The sequence below is a fragment of the Bos taurus genome, chromosome 5, assembly GCF_002263795.3.
Source record: "Bos taurus isolate L1 Dominette 01449 registration number 42190680 breed Hereford chromosome 5, ARS-UCD2.0, whole genome shotgun sequence".
Lineage (NCBI taxonomy): Eukaryota > Metazoa > Chordata > Mammalia > Artiodactyla > Bovidae > Bos > Bos taurus.
Window position 1 is genome coordinate 50,453,111 of NC_037332.1, and position 10,548 is coordinate 50,463,658.

Genomic DNA, 10,548 nt, shown 5'->3' on the forward strand with positions numbered 1-10,548 from the left:
GAGATTTAGGAAGCCATGGAGGGACTGGGCTGAAACACAGTATCCGTCCATCCATCCATCGTATCCTCACCTGTTCATTACTCATCTTTATTGGCCATCAGACAGACTGCTCTAACACAAAGCATTTGTGTTCAAGTCACCTTTATTTCTCAATAGCGGCCCCAAAGCACAAGAGCAGGGATGGTGCCAATTCAAATCTGCCAAAAAGAAGCTGCAAAGTGCTTCCTTAAATTAAAAAGGTGAAAGTTCTCAACTTAATATGGAAAAATAAAATTGAGTGCTGACGTTCCTAAGATCTTCAATAAGAATAAATCTGTGAAACTGTGAAGGAAAGAATTTTTGCTGTTGCACCTCAAACTGCATGATAAGTGCTTTATGGAAAAGGCATTCAATCTGTACAATAAGGTATTTTGAGAGAGAGAGGTGGAGAGATCATATTTGCATATTATAGTACACTGTTATAATTGTTTTATCATTAGTTATTTAGTTGATTTCTTACTGTGTCAAATTTATAGATTAAATTTTATCATAGCTGTGTATCCATCGAAAACAACATAGTAAATATAGGGTTCAGGACTATCCACGGTTACAGGTATGCACCCAGGGTCTTTGAACATATACGCCAGAGATAAGGGGGGAAACGGTATATGAATAACTGAAATAAGCATTTCATGACATAATATTTACTCATATTATGTGCTGTGAACTCCACTCAGTTCTATTCTGTTCTCACCTATTTAACTTTGTAAATACCCAATTTGAAGAACAAGGGTCCAAAAAAGCGGAAGAAGCCATAAACTAAAAAGATGAAGTAGGACTGCTAGGCAACGGGGAGGGACCACTTGAGATTAATGGGGATGAATTTCAGTGAGTCCAATAGTCATGGGTGTAGGGTTTTATCCATCGTGTTTGGCTGCAAGGAGGCAGGCGTGGAGTAGACAGAGAACTAGATTTAACTAGGACTGGGGTTTTCCAGGCATCTGTGCCAAAGAATGAGGCAAGGGCATCTGGGATTTCTGTGGCGTAACTATGATGTCACAGCATGGAATCCAGGCGAGGTAAGGCTGTAGTATGAGGTTAAGAAGGAGAGTGAGAGAAGACAAAAAGGTGGTCAGTCAACGGACTGAAGGTCCAGCGGGGCTGGAAAAGTGAGGACCGTGCATCAAAGAGAGTGAGCTAGCAACACAGCACGTGGTGATGGGGAGGTAGGTGCTTGAAACTGAGAGTAAGGTAGGAACTAATTTTTTGATAAACACAAGGGCAAAGGTATGACTGTGGGAGTGAATGCCTGAGATAAGGGAAAGGACAAGATCCCTGGAGAAAAGAAGGTTAAGCAACCAAGAGCTGAGGGCTGGGGTGTTGAAAAGATCATTCATTTGGATACTGAAATAACCAACAAGCGTCACAGGACTTTTAAGCAGAAAAGGGCAATGAGCCAGGAGCTAAAAATATTAAAGAAGTGAGGAGGAGGAACAGGAAGTAGAGGACTCCAGCAGGCAGGGGCTGTAGAATAATCTGATGGCAAGGACTTCAAAGCAGGGTTTTCAGGAGGTGGACGGGAGAACGATCAGGAACAGCACTGAGGGGCCCGCTGGCTCCTCCTGTCCTTGTCCAGGCCCAGTGGCAAGAAGCGTGCAGAAGGGAAAGCAGCTTAAGAGGAGGTGGGAAAGCAAGGTCTTCACACAAGAGCCAGACTTCCACTGAACGAGAAGTAAAAGGAAGGACGCACACATATTACAAATGGCAGATCTGGAGATCATGTGGAAGTGCATCCGAAGAGCAAAGAGGGGAGAGGAAGAGGCCCAGTTAGCAGAGGTACGGGAGCCCTATGAGGATAAACATCTAGTAACTGACTCAAGAAAGAAAACTAAAAAGAATGAAATTCTCCCATTTTCAGCAAAGTAGATGGGCCTAGAGAATGTTATGCTTAGTGAAATAAGTCAGATAAAGACAAATACTGAATGATAGGCTTCCCAGATGACTCAGTGGTAAAGAACCCACCTTTCAATGCAGGAGGCACAGAAGACGTGGGTTCGATCTCTGTGTCAGGAAGACCACCTGGAGGAGGAAATGGCAACCCACTCCAGTATTCTTGCCTGAAAAATCCCACGGACAGAGGAGCCTGGCAGGCTACAGTCCATGGGGTCGCAGAGAGTCAGACATGACTGAGCCCCTAGCACCCAAGATCACTTACATGCAGAATCTAAAAACTAATACAAGTCGATGTATATAACAAAACAGAAGCAGCCTCACAGATATAGAAAATTAAGGGTTACCAGTGGGGAGAGGGAAAAGGGGGACAAGATTGGGGTAGGGCGTTAAGAGATACAAACTACCACATATAAAATAAATAAGCAGCAAGAATACATTGTACAGCACAGGGAATAATGGCAATTATCATGTAACAATTTTTAATTTAAAAAATACTGAGTCACTATGCCATAGGCCTGAAACTAATACTGTAACTCAAACTATACTTCAATAAAAAATGAAAACTAAACGAATCTAATGATGTAATTGAAGTACACAGCATTCATATGAATGCCAGGACTTTTAACTAAATGACAGCGAAAACTGCTTTGACTCTCCTTTCCTTTCAACAGTGTCAGCGTAGTCACCATTCATATTACATTCTTTATCACTGTTTGACCTCTCATTCTCTTTCAAAGTGATTTTTCTCATTCTTTAACACCCTTAGTTTTTTAACCCATAATTAAATCTTTAAATAAAGTTAGCAACAGAGTTGAACTTCCTAAAGAGGACACACTTTTCACTTATTAACTCAAAAACCAAAATATTTAAGTTTTCTATGAGAAAGTTGTGGCTTGCCAGGTGGTCCAGGGATAAAGAATCTGCCTGCCAATGCAAGAGACACAAGCGGAACCAGTGTGATCCCTGGGTCGCCAGGATCCCCTGGAACAGGAAGTGGCAACCCATTCCAGTATTCTTGCCTGCAAAGTTTCATGGACAGAGGAGCTGGTGGGGTCGCAAAGAGTTGGTGCAACTAGGCATGCGCGCGCGCAAACGCACACACTACACACACACACACACACACACACACACACACACACACGAAAGTTGTTAATCAAACACAATTAAATACCAAACTAAAAAGGTTTAAGTTTGGTACCAATCAGTATACTTCAGAGAAAATCTAAACTCATTACAGAGTTCCCACAGAACCACCTAAAATTCACCCAAGGACATGGAAATTAAAAAAAATATGTTCAATTCTTGCTTTGTTGTACTGTCATCAAAATGCGGTATGAGCCCCACCCACTGGACACTTTATGTTACTGCAATATAACCCTTTAAAAACATTGGCAAATAGAGATTTTCATTCATTCACTTACTATTCATGGGTAATTATTTATTGACTATCTTCTATAGACGCTTGGGACACAATAGTAAACCCAAAAGACAAAAATTTATGTCTTTATGGAGCTTGTATTTTAGTATAGAAGTATAAAATTTCTTATTTTGTTAACCACAAAATATACAGGAATAATCTGTGTACTGGGTTTCCTAGATAAGGAATCCAGGTTTACTGGATAAGGCTAAACAGTAAGACTTTGGACACTTGGTGAATAAAAGTTTTTTTTAAAGGTCTTTTAATTAACACTTACCAAATTTTTATTTTATTTTCTGGAGAAACATGAATTCACCTTTAAAGCAGTGTGTTTCTCTATGGCAATAAAAGTACACATCCTGTGTATTCACTATCCCCTTGCATTTTTCTAGTTTTATGAATCTAGTATATGTTCATCATTTTAAATATTTTAGTTATTTTAACTTCACAAAAATGATATCATGCTGTGTGTGACTGGGGATGCCTTCGTTTTCCATTTCATATTGTTGTTTTTGTTCAGTCACTCAGTTATGTCCAACTCTTTGCGACCCCATGGACTGCAGGACGCCAGACTTCTCTGTCCTTCACGAACTCCCAGAGCTTGGTCAAACTCAACTCCATCAAGTCAGTGGTGCCATCCAACAATCTTTTCCTCTGTCGTCCCCTTCTCCTTCTGCTCTCGATCTTTCCCAGCTTCAGGGTCTTTTCCAATGAGTCGGCTCTTTGCATCAGTTGGCCAAAGTATTGGAGTTTCAGCTTGAGTATTAGTTCTTCCAATGAATATTCAGGGTTGAATTCCTTTAGAATTGACTGGTTTGATGATCCTGCAATCCAAGGGACTCTCAAGAGTCTTCTCCAACACCACAGTTCAAAAGCATCAATTCTTCGGTGCTCAGCTTTCTTTATGGTCCAACTCTCACATCCATACATGACTACTGGAAAAACCCGAGCTTTGACTAGACAGATCTTTGTGGGCAAAGTAATGTCTCTGCTTTTTAATACTCTGTCTAGGTTTGTCATAACTTTTTTCCAAGGAGCAAGTATCTTAATTTTATGGCTGCCATCACTATCTGCAGTGATTTTAGAGCCCAAGAAAATAAAATCTGTCACTGTTTCCATTGTTTTCCCTTCTATTTACCATGAAGTGATGGGACTGGATGCCATGATCTTAGCTTTCTGAATGTTTCATATTACATTGCTAAAATTCTTGATGGTGCAAATGTACCACAGTTCTTTTACCTAGTCTTCCATTTATAGGCATGTGAATTCTTTCCAGGTTTTCCTATTGCAAATAGTACTTCTCTGATTATGCTGCCCAGGTCCCCAAGTGCATAAGTATTAGAGGCTTTTTGTTTTTTTAGCTGTATTCCCAGTATGGAATTGCTGAGTCATGGGCTATGCAAATGTTCAATTCAACAACTTTGAGAAAATGACAAGTTGTTATTTAGACAGACAGGAACAAATTACACTCCCTCTAGGAATTTATAATAGATTATTTGAAACTAAATCCTCTCAACACTTGATATGTTTAGACTTTTAAATTTGGGGCAGTAAATGGATACAAAAAGATGCCTCATTACGGTCTTGACCAGAGCCGTAAATGATGTCAAATAATGTCATCCCAGCTTTATTGGCCACGGGTACGTCCTGTTGTGTGAAACGTTTGCCTACATCCCGCCACCGCCCCCCGCCACCCCCAACTCAGGGTGTGTCATTTATGCTTTTCTTTCTATTTGTAGGAGCTCCTGATGTACGCTTTTATCTCTTTATTTTAAAATAATTTAAACTTACAGAAAGTTGAGAGAAGAATGCAAAGCATTTCTATGTATACTGTTTACCCATTCCACAGCTATTCATGTTTTGTTACATTTGTCTTACTTTTCTCTTTCTCTTCTCTCTCTCTTCCTGAATGTATGTGCACATGTGTGTGATTTTTTTTTCTCTGAATCATTTCAGACATGACAACTCATCATTCATCAATACTTTTGTGTGTATTTCCTAAAAACAAAGATAGTCTCCTACATAGCTAAATACAATGATCAAAATCAAGAGAATCACATTGATATGTTACTAGATACTCCATTCAAATTATGCTAATTGTCCAGTTTCTTGCCTGGTCCTGGATGTAATCCCAGGTCACATGTTGCTGTCATGGTCATCTCTCTTTAGTCTCCAGCCTAGAAAAGTTCCTTGCTCTTTTGCCTTTCATGACCTTGACACTTTTGAAAAAAGAAACAGGCCATTTACTTGGTAGACAGTCTCTTGTTTGGGGCCTTCCTCATAACTGCCTTTAGGTTACGCGTACTGGGCCCGAGTAGCACAGCAGCGATTCTGTGCCCTTCTCATTGTGTCCTTTATGGAGGCGCACGTTGTTGATTTGCCTCATAACTGGTGAACTTAACTTTCATTAGCAGGATAATTTCGTGTCTGGACAATTTCTCTACGATAAAGTTATGTGATAAGTGTTTTCAGCCTATTAATTGGAACCTAATTAAAAAGCATTTGGGAATACTTTTATACTACGTGAATATCCATCCCAGATCTCTCCCCATCCTCTAATAATTTCACTGTCTTAATCACAGTTTCACATTACTGATACCCCACACTTCAGAAATATCTTAGCTACTTTTTACCCTTTTGTCTTCTGTCTAAATTGTGAAAACAACCTAGCATGTTCCATGGTTTTGAGCGCACTTTATTTGAATATATAATTCAAGTTGGGAAGAATTGGCATATTTATGCCATTGTCTTAGACGGGATATGTCTCTCCATTTGTTCAGTTCCTCTTTTATAGATCTTAATAAAGTTCTACAGTTTTCTTTATGGAGGTCTTGCAGAAATTCCTCAAGGCAACTGAACAACTGGTATCAAGAGATGTAGAGCTGAGCTTTGGGATAGAAAGAAAGATATGAAGGATCACCTTTACCTTGCACTGCAAATGAACCCAGGCTGGACTTGGCTCGGTTAAGCTCAGTTTGAAGTGGATATTGAAGTTGCAGCTAAACATGATGGACATTCAAGATTAAATGGTGAAATGTGTTTGATTTTAGGTACTTCAAATGGAATTGGATCACTCATCACTTCCTCCCCTTCTTCTGATCTGTGACCAGTGTTTAGCTGTCCCTCTTGAGAAGTCAGTAGAAGCTAAAGTGAATAGAGAAAATGTTAAGATCTGGGAGAAACTTAAGACAGAAGAAGAACATGAAGCCAGAATTCTATCATCCTCAATGAAAGATTGTTCTTCTGTGGGAGAGGACAGCAGCTTTGAGCAATGAGGAACCACAAGAAGGTCTGTAGGAGGAGATATTTAGGAAACTAGACAACATCCAGGAGGAAACATGTTTGAATAGATATTCAGAAAGTGAGGGACCACTGTTCCAAAATATTCCATTGTCACCAATCCACCCCACTGTAAGTTACAGTCAAAGGGGTGTCAGGTCACCACCCAGATGAAGAGATCACTAGACGGAATCCCCCGGTTTCTACTACTGACACCAAAGCCAGGTTGACAAAGGAAGATATATGCGAGATGGCAAGGAAAAGAACCTTGCTAGCAACTTAAAGATTCAACAGTAACCATCCCATTCCCAACAAGCTGAAAGAGCACAGCACCCAAGAGAGAACAGTTCTATGAGGGCCAGCACCATGTGGTCCCTCATGATTTGTCTTGATTCAGGCATAGAATTCAGAATACCAGGGAAGTCAGTGACACCACAGCATTCCTTTGAGAGTTGGTCATAGGAGTTTGCAGTCATTATTCCTGGCATTTAATAAAAGCAGTTTAGTAATATTTAACAAGCAGCTGAGAAAAAGAGAACAAGGATGTTATCTTGTGAAAATCAACATGCTTCACCAGTAACATGACACACAAGTCAGAATGGCCATCATTGAAAAGTCTACAAATAACAAAGGCTGGAGAGGATGTAGAGAAAATGGAAAATGAAAGTCATTCAGTCATGTCCGACTCTTTTTGGACCTCATGGACTGTATGTAGCCCTCCAGGCTCCTCTGTCCATGAAATTCTCCAGGCCAGAATACTGGAGTGGGTTGCCATGCCTTCCTCCAGTGATCCTCCCAACCCAAGGATCAAACCCAGGTCTCCTGCATTACTGGAAGATTCTTTACCATCTGAGCCACCAGGGGAGTGTGGAGAAAAGGGAACCCTACTACAGTGTTAGTGGGAATGTAAGCTGATACAGCCACTGTGAAAAACAGTATGGAGGTTCCTCAAAAAGCTAAAAACAGAATTACCATATGATTCAATAATCCTACCCCTAGGAATATGTATCGCCAAAACTATAATACAAAAAAATACACGCACCCCTATGATCATAGCAGTGCTTTTGACAAGAGCCAAGACATGGAAACCACCTAAATGTCCATTGACTGATGAATGGATATAGAAGATGTTGTACATGGATACAACAAAATACTACTTTGCTGTTAAAAAAAAAAAAAGAATGAAATAATGCCATTTGAAGAAAGATGGATGGAACTAGAGATTATTATACTAAGTGAAGAAAGTCAGAAAGTGAAAGACAAATAGCATATGATATCACTTTTTGTGAAATCTAAAATATGACGCAAATGAACCTATATGTATGAAACAGAAATAGAATCATGGCCATAGAGAACAGACTTGTGGTTGCTAGGGTGGAGGGATGTGCGGGAAGGGTGGACTGGGAGTTTGGGGTTAGTAGATGCAAACTATTATACACAGAATGGAAAATGACAGGATCCTATACTGCAGAACACAGAGAATATATTCAATATCCTGATTAACCATAACAGAAAGGATATAAAAAGAACGCATATGTGTGTGTTTATAACAGAGTCACTTTTCTCTACAGCAGAAATTAACATTGTAAATCAACTATACTTTAATATTAAAAAAAAAAGTCCTCGCCAGGATGAATGCCCTTTACGGAGATTTACCACACCTTTGGCACAGAAATGGGCCAAGAGAGCCCCTACAGGCAGGCCATGGTTTTCTCCAGAAAACAGTTCTGTGCTGCTCCTTCCCACAAACAATTCAAAGCTCAAAAAATGATTCTTTTAGCCTGACATTTTGAAAATATTTGTTAGTTTTCCACTATAGCTCTTAAAACTTAGTAATACATGCTCAAAATTTCAAATTTTAAGCAATGTAATGTCCTGACGAGTTTTCAACATAATTTAGCTGAAAAATGTAGTCCAAGTAACTAAATATATTGACCAATTATGTAAGTCAATTAAAGACTGCTGCCTAAAATGATGATTTTTGCTTTAGAGTGGTGTTTAAGTCATTTTCTTTGACAGAAATCAGATGCAGAACTAGTTTTCCATGAAGACAAATTCATGACAGCTCTCCTACACATACCCTACCACAGTTAAAATCCCATTTTGCCAGTAACTCATTCTGTGACCTGTGAAAGACTGCAACTTAATAATGTGTTTAGATTTAGAAGCTGTCAGATATGTGTTTATTCAAGCTGGTCAAAAACAGCTGCAGTGGAAGATATCAATTATTACAACTATCCTAGCCATCAGAAGTTAAATCAACTTATTATATAGTCAGTGGGGAAAAATGTAATTCAAGGCAGAAAAGGAAAAAATGAGAAAGAAATTCCAGTGAATTCAATTTGAGTAGAGGTCTGAAATGATTGACAATAGTTACCAACAGATGAAATATTTTTACCACTAGCCTAGTCCTATTTGATGACATGTTATAATTAAGTTATTTTTACATAATATGATGTACACAAATGCAGAAAAATTTAAGATTTGTATTTATAAACACATAAGAACACATGTGGTATACACTTAACAGTTCTGATCTCCTTGGACCATGGGTGAGAAAGCTCAGAATATTTAACAGTAATCTGACTTGAGATCTTTGTCTTTAGCTTGATAAATCCAGCCAATGATCTTTGAAAACCGTCCCAAAAAAGATTTTAAACATTTCAGGGCATAGAAATACACTATACTGAACTTGGATAACTTTGGATAAACAAAGGTTGCATCCTTTACTTCTTAGTAGGAGACATATAATTCTGACTTCTTTTATTTCAATTTCAAAGGCTTCCATTGGCTTCTCTCTGAAACAGACCCAAAAGATGTCCTGTGTACCTCTGCCTTCACTTTTACTCACCAAACTCTTTCTTCCTCTTGTGCAGATTGTTAGTGAGTAAAGGCTGGGACAACGTGAGATCAAAACCCAGCCTCTCTGCTTCCTAGCCCAGTGACCTGGAACACGTGATTAAACCAGACTGCACCTCATTTTCCTCTCTGTATATCCAACTTTCAGAGGCTTGTGGATTTAAAATAACATGCGTACTGTGCCTGGCTCATAATAACACCCAGAAAATTGTAGCTATTCTCTTCATCACACGGGTGCTGTCCTCTATTAACAGAGGTTGCCTCTCCCTGATACAGGGTTTTTCTTTGCTAACTAAACAATTTGGCCATTCTTTTTACACATTACTTTCACAACCCATTTACACCTACTTTCAACTAAATGAGCCATGTGGATCTTATTTTAAAATTAGTTATTCTGTTTCATTTTCTTCTGACGTGACCTGAAATTTAATGCTACATCATTATGTGAAGTGAGCACATGAAGAATAAGCTACCCCAGAATGTAGTAATAAATTGATACAGAGTTGCCACATGACCCAGCAATTCCATTCCTGGGCATATATCTGGACAAAACTATAAATGAAAAAGATACACTCCCCCCCCATGCTCATAGCTGCACTGTTTATACAATAGACAAGACATGAAACAACCTAAATGTCCAATTGTCAGATGAATGGATAAAGAAGATGTGGTACTTCTATACAATGAAATACTTCTCAGCCATTAAAAAAGAATGAAACGATGCCATGTGCAGGAACACGGATGAACCTAGAGATTATCATACTAGGTGTGAAGTACGTCAGAAGGAGAAAGGCAAATGCCATACGATATCTCTTATATGTGAAATCTAAAATACTACACAAGTGAGCCTATCTACAAAGCAGAAACAGACTCATAGACATATATAATAGACTTGTGGTTGCCACGGACCAGAGGAAGGGATGAATTGGGAGTTTGGGATTAGCAGATGCAAACTATAATAAATAGGATGGATAAAAAACAAGGTCCTATTGTATAATTCAGAGAACTATATTCAATATCCTGTGATAAACCATAATGTAAAAGAATATGAAAAAGTATAT

General features: G+C 39.0%; 1 long non-coding RNA gene across 1 annotated transcript; it reads left to right on the top strand.

Moving 5' to 3' along the window:
- Positions 1–640: 640 nt before the first annotated feature.
- Positions 641–8,603, top strand: LOC132345291 (uncharacterized). The gene is made up of 2 exons (XR_009494524.1): positions 641–1,205; positions 6,400–8,603. It is a non-coding gene; the product is annotated as an uncharacterized lncRNA (long non-coding RNA).
- The last annotated feature ends 1,945 nt before the right edge of the window (positions 8,604–10,548 follow it).